Source organism: Sciurus vulgaris (genome assembly GCF_902686455.1).
Source record: "Sciurus vulgaris genome assembly, chromosome: 3".
Classification (NCBI taxonomy): domain Eukaryota; kingdom Metazoa; phylum Chordata; class Mammalia; order Rodentia; family Sciuridae; genus Sciurus; species Sciurus vulgaris.
Window position 1 is genome coordinate 46,385,503 of NC_136463.1, and position 10,690 is coordinate 46,396,192.

The window sequence follows — 10,690 nt, forward strand, 5'->3', positions numbered from 1 at the left end:
TACTAATATCAGAAAAAGTAAAATTTGTGGTAAAATATTATTAAAGATGTATACTTCATATTGACAAATGGAAGATATGACAATTCTACAGAAAGATAATTCTATAGGAAGATTTGTAATTCAACAAAAAGATATAAAAGTCTTAAACTTATATTCACTAAATGATATATAAAATATATGAAGCAATAATGAATAGAAATAAAAGAAGAAGAAAGTAAACCTACAAGTCAGAGATTTGAAGACTGAATTCTTAGTGGCTAAAAGAACAAGCAGAAAAGTAAATCAATAGGAATGTAGATTGGAAGAATATTATTAATCAATTAGATTTAATATTTATACAACATTACATTTAAATGCCAAACTTTGAAGTGAAAATTCTTACTTCCACATTATTTTCAAGGGACTATAGCATGCTAACCAAACTCAGTCAGAGGTTGGGCCATAAGGTAAACTTCAACAAACTTCTATTGATTGAAATAATACTGTGTGTTCTTTAACTACAGTGGAATTAAACTAGCAAATTTAAAAAAAAATCAACCAAAGATCAGAAAGGTGACAATAAAGGTTATAAAATATTTTTATTGAATGAAGAAAATATATCAAAACCTATGAGCAGAAAAATTAACTCAAAATCAATTGTAACCCTATACGTAAAATCTAAAACCATAAAATTTCTTTAAGAAAGATAAGTGAAAAAATTCAGGATGCCAATATAAGTAAAGATGTTTTAGATAGGACCCAAAAGATATTACCTCTAAAAATGAACGATATATTGACATCCAACCAAATAAAATGCCAGCCTTCAAAGATGCCACAAAGAAAATTTTAAAAAAGCTAAAGTCAGAGTATTTACAACAAAAATACCTGTCAAAGGATTTATATCTAGACTATATTAAGAACACAACAGTACTTATTACCTATTCTTTTTCTCCCCCACATACATTATTCAATTTAAGAGAGCAAAAAAGACAAAAGTTGCACAAGTAGTGAGGTGAAATATAAATAAAACCTAAAAGTTAATGTTTTTGCATGTGCATTCAAAAAATACAAAACATTAAAATTCTCTACGACTGAACCTCTGTAATACATAGATGGAAAACCTTACTTTAGTTAATGCTGTGATTAAGCATCACTGCCCTCTGCAGGGGACCAAAAGTTTCTCTAGTGGGCATTAACTGGACATCTACCTCAGCCATACAGGTATTAAGGATCCAATCTGCTTCTGCAGTTAGGAGGCCATAAGCTCTTTCAGTCACTCCAGTACAGGTCTGATGAAACCATTTCTGATGAGAGGGCACACATAAGATGGCAGATATCCTGATCATCATTCACTATATTTGTACAAATCCATAAGGACACACTAGGTGGAAGACAAACGCTCACGACGGCTTAGGTGGAGAGAGCATTTACTGCAGTTTTCAGTGGTGCAGGCATCTACTGCTCCTCTAGGTGTCCTGGCTGGTTCTGTGTCCCATTTGCAAGGCTGGTATTTATAGCTTTGCTGCTACTCAAATGCCTGTTTTCTTGATTCACTGAATTGTATTAACATTTTTGTAATTCAACATTACTCTGAGTCACTGTATCCTCCATATTTAAATGAAGGGGATGAGCAGGTAAAATTTGGTGGTTTTGGTTGCTCCTTGACTAAAATCTTATTTTTGGAGGTGGTACTCTTGGGCTGACCAAAAGTGTTTGAGGGAAGAACAAAGAATGATTAGACTCTAGTGGAGAAGTAAATTCTGAGTGATTTCCAGGAACAAAATTAGATGTCAAATCAGAATTAAGATTCTTGGCTAGCATCCTCTGGAGGAATCTGACTGAGGCTTTCAGCAGGATTTTCTCTAAGTATTGATGAGGCATGTTAACATTCTTAGTACATTAATATAAAATGAATGTCCAAGTCTTGAACTATTGTGTGACCCAAAGTTAAAAGCATGATGTGGGTTAAAATTCATGCCCAAAGGATTCTGGGGAAATGGATAACACTGAATCCTGAGTAAGGATCACAATATGGGGAAGAAATCCTGGGGTGTGGGGGGGAATGTAGGTGACATTCTGAATGCCATTTAGGTTCCAAAGGCAGGATAAACAGGGCCAAGACACTGATTTGATGAAGACAGTGGTATAGGAAACACTATTATAGTTGTTGTTAAATGCATTAGCAGTCACTAGATCCTCAAGGGTTTGACTCAGTGGGGGAGCATACTCAGACAATTCAGGAATAGGTCCCTGTGTATCTGCCTTATATTTTTTCTTATGCAGACTTCCAAGTTGTACAACTGGTCCTCCTAACCCATCCAGTCAAACTCCCTTCAGAGAAATGGGATCCTTCTCCCGTTCTGCTGACACTACAGAACGCCAAGCATGACTTCTGTCACCACCCCAAGCTGTGGGAATCAGTCACTTTGCTGTGAAAGGTAGTGGCCTCTTTCCATGTTGGTGTGCTGAAGCTATGAGGTGCAGCCTAGGGTGATGGGGATGTTGGCCTGAATCACCTAAGTCTCAAAGTGAGCAAAAGGTTTAAATATGTATTTAACAAAGAAGAGAGCAAAATGCCCATCAATTGCATGAAAAATATTTAAAGCAATCATCACAGAAATGCAAACTACATACACCATGAAGCACTACTATACACAGTAGGAAAGCAAAAAATTCTAAGATGACAATACTGTAAGTGGTCAAGGCTAAGAGTAATTGGAAAATTCACATTTTGCTGCTGGTGTCCAAAATGGTAATAGACACTTCAACAACTTGGCAGTGCCTTGTACAAGGTATACATTTGTTTGCTGTATGAACCAGCAGTTCCAAACCTAGAAATGTATGCAGTATCCATGAAAAGCTCTATCCAAAAAATCATACAGCTATGTTCATAGAACATTGGTTCCTAATAGCCCCAAACTAAAAACAACTGAATTTCCTACCATGGGTGAATAAATTGTGGTATGTTATTGTGATGGGATGCTATTTGGCAATAAAAGAGAATGAAATACTGACATATGCTCCAAGAATTAAACTCAACACTGGTGACTGAAAGAAGGTAGAATCAGAAAAATAAAACTTGTACAATTTCATTTGTATGAAAGCCTAGAGAAGAAAATCTCAATATATATTGACAAGAGTCAGAGTTTTGGTTTCTTGGAGACAACTGGCAGAACTGTCTGGGAAAGGAAGGAAATGGTTGTGGATCATAAAAATGTTCTATGTCTGGTTTTGGTGGTGGTTATACAGGTATATAAATTTGCCAAAACTCACCAAAATGTGAAGTTAAACTGGGTACAACTTGTGATATATAAACTATTTCTCAATAAAAGAGATGAGAACAATTGGGTTCAGCTAAATACATACTTACGAAGAAATATACAGTGTTAAATATAAATCTTAGCAAAAAGGAAATGTCAAAATCTTTTATCTGTGATTTCATTCCAAGAAGCCAGATAAAGAATGGTGAATCATATCCAAGCAGAATAAAATGAAAGAACATAAGTTAATGAAAAAGAAACTAGCTGCATAATACATCAGAAATGGTATTGGCAAAGATTAATAAAATGTTAAATGCCTATAAAACAAACCCACAAAAAGAGAACATGCAAATATTACCCAAATATTACCAATATGAGAACTGAAAAGGGGAATATTACTTGAATCTCACAGATATTAAAACTATAATAATAAAATATCATGAATTATTTGAAGCCCAAAATTAAGAGATTTGACAAAATATGGACAAATTACAAACAGGCAAACAAAAGAACTTACACAAGCATAAGAAACTAATAGTCCTAGTAAAAACAGTTGAATTCATAATTTAAAACTTTCCTACAAAGAAAACTCCTTGCTCATTTATGTCAAATATAATACCAATAATACCAATCTGACATAAACTTTTACAGAGAACCAAAACCAAACACAAATAAGAGAAAGAGAGAAATCAAACAAAATGAAATAATTCTCATTTCATTTTATGAGCCCACCATAATCTGAGATAAAGTCTGGCAAAGCTATTACAGTAAAGAAAACAGTACTGAAACATCACATGGTATCCCACAGAGATGTACAAATTTTATGCATCAGTTAAATTTAACCATCTTTAAAATGACAAAAAGGAAGCATATAAGACAATATGGACAGACAGAAAACCCTATATAAAAATATAAAATTGGACAATTCCTATTCAAAAGTATATAAACAAGATAACATATAATGTCAGACTGAAATATGTAATTCAAGAATGTAAAGTGCTTTAACATCCAAAAATGAGTCCATGGTGCATGCCTGTTGATCCCAGTCACTTGGGTAACTGAGGCAGGAGGATTCAAAATATGAGGTCAGCCTCAGATCTGTCAAATAAACCCTGTCTCAAACTTTTTAAAAAGGTCTGGAATTACAGCTCAGTGGTAGAGTGCTCCTGGGTTTAATCCCAGTACACAAAAATCAATCCATATAGACAAATTTTGAGGGTATAATGCTAAGTGAAATAAGCCAATCACAAAAAGACAAGCACTGTATGATTCTCCTTATATTAGGTAGCTAAAGTATTCAAATTTGTAAAGACAGAAAATAGAATGGTGGTTTCCAGGGGCTGGAAAGTGGGGTAGAGAATGGTGAATTTCTTTTCAATGGGTGGTGATTTTTGGCTTTGCAAGATGAAAAGCATTCTGGGCATGGATGTGAGTGGTGGATACACAACAATTTGGGTATCATTAATACCACTGAATTGTATAGAAAAAATGTTTAGGTGGCAAATTTTAATGTCATGCGCATTTTACCACAATTTAAGGAAATACAAAAATCAATGCATATAATTCAATCACATTAACAGGATAAGAATCATTCCCAGAGTTGCAAAACAAGTATTTAATGAAATTCAACACCTGCACCTGATAATAAACCTCAGAAAACTAGAATTTGAAGGATCTTCCTTAATGTGGTAGACCTTATCTAAAATTTACCTCATCTCCTACTAATGATGAAATTATTCGTTTTTCTTTAGATTTGTAAAAAATTCAAAAATGTCTACTATCTCTACTTCTGGAGATCCTAGCCAGTGCAATGAAGAAAATAATGGTATAAAGATTATAAAGGATAAAGTAACACTGATTTTTATGTATATACATGCTATCTATAATAATGTGAAAACTGAAACATAGAAAATCTAAAACAGTGAACAGACTTCCAATTTAGCAAGGTAACTGGTTATAAAACTAGCTTTTTAAAAAAACATGTACATATATACACATACATACAAAATATATTAGTTATATATATTGTAGCAATAATCAGAAAATGAAATTTTAAAATAGCATTTAAAATATAAGAACCATCACTAAAGGCTAGACTAACAAAGCTACAATCAAAAATATAGCAAAACTTTTGATATTGAAAAACAGTGCAAGACTTCTACATAGCTAAAACAAAATTAGTGATATTAAAATATCTACAATAAATTCAACTTAAGCATGTCCATAAATCGAAAGTGTCAATATTGTTACTATGTCTGTTCACCCAAAATTAACATATGTATATATTTGAGGTAATACCAATCAAGATTCCAGCTTTTTGTGTGGCATAATGTTTTAAAAAATCATTCATAAATTGATTATGAAAATGCCAATGACCTAGAGTAGCAGTGATGGTTTTGAACAAGAGGGAAAAAGTAGAATACATATACCATCAGTTTTCCTTAAGAACATTTGGTATTGGTACAATGATAAACCAATAGGACACTAGAACAGGATAGTTTAGAAGACCTTTACATATATGTTGATTTATCCTACATGTTCCACTACAACCAAAGTAAGGAGGGGAAGTTGTGTTTTCAATGAAAATGATGTTAAACAAATTTTATATTTATCTGAGAAATTGTCAATTTGTTCTCCACTCCACATGATACATAAAATTTTTTTTCACATGGCTCATAGAGATAAAAGTGAAGAGTAAAGTTGTAGATATATGGAAGAAAATGTAGGAAAAAAAATTTATGACCTTAAATTAGGAAAAGATTTCTCAAACGTGGCATTGAAAAATCACATTACAACCAGAGAAACAACATGTCCCCCATTTGTTTACAATAAAAATTTTAAATAATAAATAAAATAATAAAAAAAGAAAAAAAGAAAAAGCAGTACTCTTCATCAAAATTAAGAATTTCTATTCATCAAACTATATCATCATTTAGAGAGCAAAAAGCAAGTGGTGTGAGGAGATGCTATTTGCAATACAAATATCGAAAATATATATTGCATCCAGAATAAAGTATCCTACAAATGAATGAAAAAACAGTTCCTTGGGTTAAAGAGGGCATTCATAAAGTCAATGAGACTCTAAGAGGCTCACCATTATTAGTTGCTGAGGATATGTAAATTAGACCCAAAATGAGATACCAGCACACACTAGAACCAGGATGTCACAGTTTGGCTCTTGAATATCCCTCATAAGTCAATATGTTAAAGGTTTGGTCCCCAGGATGATTCTATTGGAAGGTAATAGAACCTTTGAGCATTGGGGTCTTGTGGGAGATCCCTAGATCAGTAGGGATGCACCCCTGAAAGGGACCACAGTGCAAGGGCCTTTTTGCCTCCTGCTCCTGGCTCATGATGTAAGCAAGTTTGCCCCACTACTCACTCCTGGGCTTTATCCCAGGCCCAAAGCAGCAGGGCCAATCAAGCATGGCCTGGAATCTCCAAGTCTATGACACAAAACAAACCTTTTCTTTTTATAAGTTAATTCTCTCAGGCATTTCATTATAGTAATAGAAAGCTAATTAGCAAATTGCCCTTGGTTCCTTATCACTCCATTAAAACTGCCAAATCATGGGGATGCCAATATCATCCCCATAACCTAATCCAAAGACACACTTCAGTCTTTATGTTATTTTGACCTGCTAACAATGCTCCTCTTGTTGAAAGGCTTTGACTCTAAGAGATTTACTTGCTTAATGACATTTAGCTGGACGTTACTGTTTTTTATTTTTGGATGATCTTACCTGGTGTAACTGTTCCACAACTGATTGATTTTTCTGTTCTCCAGGCATCAAATGTAGAGGGGATTTTTTTCTCCCTATTTCCAAATATTGCTGCTTTGAGCAAGATGACTAAGTTTGAAGGCAACCCCAACAACTCAGAGAAATCCTCAGCAACAAAGCAAAACCCTGTCTAAAAACAAAAAAAAAAAAAAAAAAAAAAAGACCAGGGATATAACTCAATGCTAAAGTGCCCCTAGAATCAACCCCACTTACTAAAAAAATAATATAAAGAAAACAATAATAAACTTAGACCAGTCTGGCATTTACCTTTGTAAGAAAACTTAATCAGTCCCCCTGACATTTTGTGGCCAAAGAGAAATGAGACGGCACTGATTAGAAAAATGCAGATAGGCATATCACAGGGCTAGAACGATGAATGATGAGTTGCTGGCGACTAGCAGGAGATGGGGAGGGAATAGTTATGGACACCTGATTCAGGAAAATGTTCTGGAACAACATAATGGTGATAAATGCAGAGTTTGAGAATGTATGTAATGCCAATAAACTGAATCTTTTAAAAATGAATAAAATCTTTAAGAGAAACTAATTTTAACAAAAATACATAAAATAAAAAGCAGGGAAAAAGAAATAGCAGGGAAGGATAAGGGCAGCTCTTGGGTATGAACAGGTATAAGGGGACACTCAGTGGGTGTTGCTGGCTGAAGGGTCACTAGGTGCTGCTGGCCTGGCTCTGCCATTGCAGGTGTTTCCAGCTCCAGCTCTCTCTCAGGGGGCGGAGGTAGTAGAAGTTGAATCAGTTTCCATAAGCACCAGAAGTGTCCCTGAAGTTGCAAGAGGAGTAAAGATCACCAAATATCCATGCTTCCTTCCAGGGACAAAATATTTCCCACTGCCTTTCACAGAGCTCCACACACATCCTCCCCTGGGAAGTTTTTCCAGAATGCATGCAGACAATGATGGTTCTGCTTCTCATTGTGCCTGCCCCACCCCAGTTTCTGGAAGATCTGCTCTACATGTCCATCCTGTTTAAACCCCTCATGCTTACACTGCCCACCCCAGTCTCCTCAATTTCAGCCTCGTTCTACATGGACTCAGGACTCTTGAACAAGGCCACGGCCATGTGGTCTTGGTGTACCATGCGGTAGCCTGTCACAGTGACCTGGTTCTGCATATTACCAGGTGGATAGTAAAGCAAGTGCAAGTCAAGGAGTCAGGAGACCACTCAGGAGGGATGAGAGGCAAGAGCATGAGAGGCCTGACCTTTTCTCCCATGAGGTCAGTCTTCCTGGCACCACACTGTTTGGAGGAGCAGGCTGAGGCTCAGAGAGGTGCCCGGTCAGTTCCTGGACTCACAGTTGTATGTGACCCTGCCCCATTGGGCAGGACTTACCTTCCCAACATTAGGTCAAGCTCCCGTATGGTGAGAAACGAGATGGTGGACATGGAAGAGGAGTTGCATCTAGGAAAGCTGACTCGAGAGTCTCCATCAGGCTCTCCAATGAGTTTGCCTGGAACACACAGAAAATGCTGATATCATCCACATCGGTAGCCACCTCTCCCTTCTGGGGTGGGACATTGAGGAGACATAGATCAGTGGCCAAAATGTAACCCTCCAGGCATGTCTGAGGCTGGGAGTGAGTGCAAAATACAAAGCTTATAGCAGCTTGTTTCTGAGGGGAACAGGAAAACTCCAACACAATGGCTGGTGGGTTTGAAAGTGGGATTGCAGAGGGAATATTTAGAAACATTAGCATGTTCAGGTCATTTTGTTGGCTGATAAGAAGTTGCTGCATTAGGAGCATTGTCTCATGAGTCCCAACAGAACATCACTTTTCAGAGATGAGAAAACAGGCTTATCAAAGGCGGGAGGGTTCCTGTATGAGGATGCCCAGGACAAAATTTTCTGTGGCACTGTTGGAATGGCTCCAGGAAGTAATGAGGTCCAGGTCCCACAGTCCTGAAAGTCTGAATGGCCATAGGAACTGGGTCCACCTGGAAGGTGGTGAAACCCATGAAGTTCCAGCTCCTGCTCTCAGAGTCTGGGCTGTGATCCTTGAGAGCGCAAGTGAAAGAAATAAACCAAGTGGCAGAGAAATGAACCAAGTTGCAAGAGTCCTCTGATGCTTTGACTAAATGCAGCCCTACTAATCCTGATGATGTGTAAGACTTGGAGAGTGTGTGGAGGGACAGTCAGGCCACTGACATCTGGACACCTGGGTGCAGGACTTGTAATCAGTTGGAAGGCAGAATGAAAAATCATCAGAAGAAAGGAAGTGAAGTAGTGTCAGTGACACTGTTCTGATGTTGTCACTAATATGGCGACAGTGACCTATCAGGCCAAGGCTAAGACTGTCTGAGAGGGTGGTAATGGGCAAGAACTTGGTGCTCAGAACCCTTATGATTCATGTCTCTGCCCCTCCACCTTCCAGCCCTACAAGGAAGGTGGTGAGGGTGGTGTCTGGGGTCTGAGTCTTTTTAGCCCTGGCTGCAGAGTCCCCTCTGCTCCCACACTCACCCTGTGGCCGAGCTCATTCCCAGTGGTTGGGTCAGCATGTTAAGAATGCAGGTACCAAACAGGAGTGTCAGGAGGAGAATGAGGAGGCATCTGGCCATCAGTAGGAGCCAGGAAGTCCAGCTCCAGATATTGCTCCAGATGCTCCAAGAGTTAACTAATTCTTGTCTCTTTTTTGTATTGTGCTCTTTCAATTGTTGAGCCATGTCCCTGATTATTCCTGAGTAGTTTACATAAGAATAGAATTCTTCATTTAAAAAAGGGTAAAGTTCCTCCTTTTCAGCAGTTGTCAAATCTAGTCTTCTTCAGTTCATCAAACTACTGATGCTAAGGAGTCTAATTGGTCTTATAGGACCACTATTCATTGGCCACTTGCTTTATGTCACCTGCCATTTCCCTAGATAATTGATTACAGAAGGTAGCTGATGAGACAATTCCTGCCATTCCAGTTCATATTCCAGTCACGATCCCCAGTGCAACCAGCAGTGGAATGAACTGGATTGTCCTTTTTCTTCAGGTATGTGCTGCTAGAGGTACAATGAGTGTTCAGATGTAGGGGGCTATGTCTATTTGTGGGGTGAGGAAAGCCAGAGCACATGTGCCTTTCCATTTAGTTGTTCAGCATAAATAGGTATCATTCTTCATACAAAGACAAGATCTGGGTGAGGACCTTGTATTGGGTAATTTAAGATCATCAGCCCATTTTTCTTCAATAGTTTTCACTGGTCATTAGTCAGGTTTCCCACTTGGATTGCTTTTCCCTTATTACTGGTAATGCAAGTGGTAGTTTTTGATACAATACCATTCCATGCAGAATAATTCTTGTTAAAGAAGTGTTCCGGAGAGAGCCTTTGCTAGTCAAATTTGTTAGGGGTACCAATGTGGCTAGGTACTGGGGAGCCTCCAGGGGTAAGCAGAGCCAATAGTCTTTTGCTAAATGGGGTTTAGATCATTGAGAAGGGGGTGAGTTTTGCTTAGGATCTGATATAACTCAGGGTCTAAATCATGTGTCTTACTTGATTTGAGTCTAGATAGGGGTCAAGGGGCTGGTTTAGTTTCTCAACAAGTGGGGCTTGAAAATTTGGGGCAATCTTGGTCTGGGAATCCCCAATATTCTCAAATTGTTATGTTTCCTCCTCAGTATATCTTCCTGAATTTGTGACAGGAAAAAAACTTTTCTGTCAGGTAACATTTGC

At 37.5% G+C, this 10,690-nt stretch overlaps 1 pseudogene across 1 annotated transcript; it reads right to left on the minus strand.

The window, feature by feature from the left end:
• Window positions 1-1,122: 1,122 nt before the first annotated feature.
• LOC306655703 (pygopus homolog 1-like) lies at window positions 1,123-9,887 on the minus strand (annotated as a pseudogene). The gene is made up of 3 exons: window positions 9,881-9,887; window positions 8,373-8,490; window positions 1,123-2,371 (listed from the first exon to the last, which is right to left on the minus strand). The product of its transcript is annotated as a pygopus homolog 1-like (transcript).
• Between the last annotated feature and the right edge of the window lie 803 nt (window positions 9,888-10,690).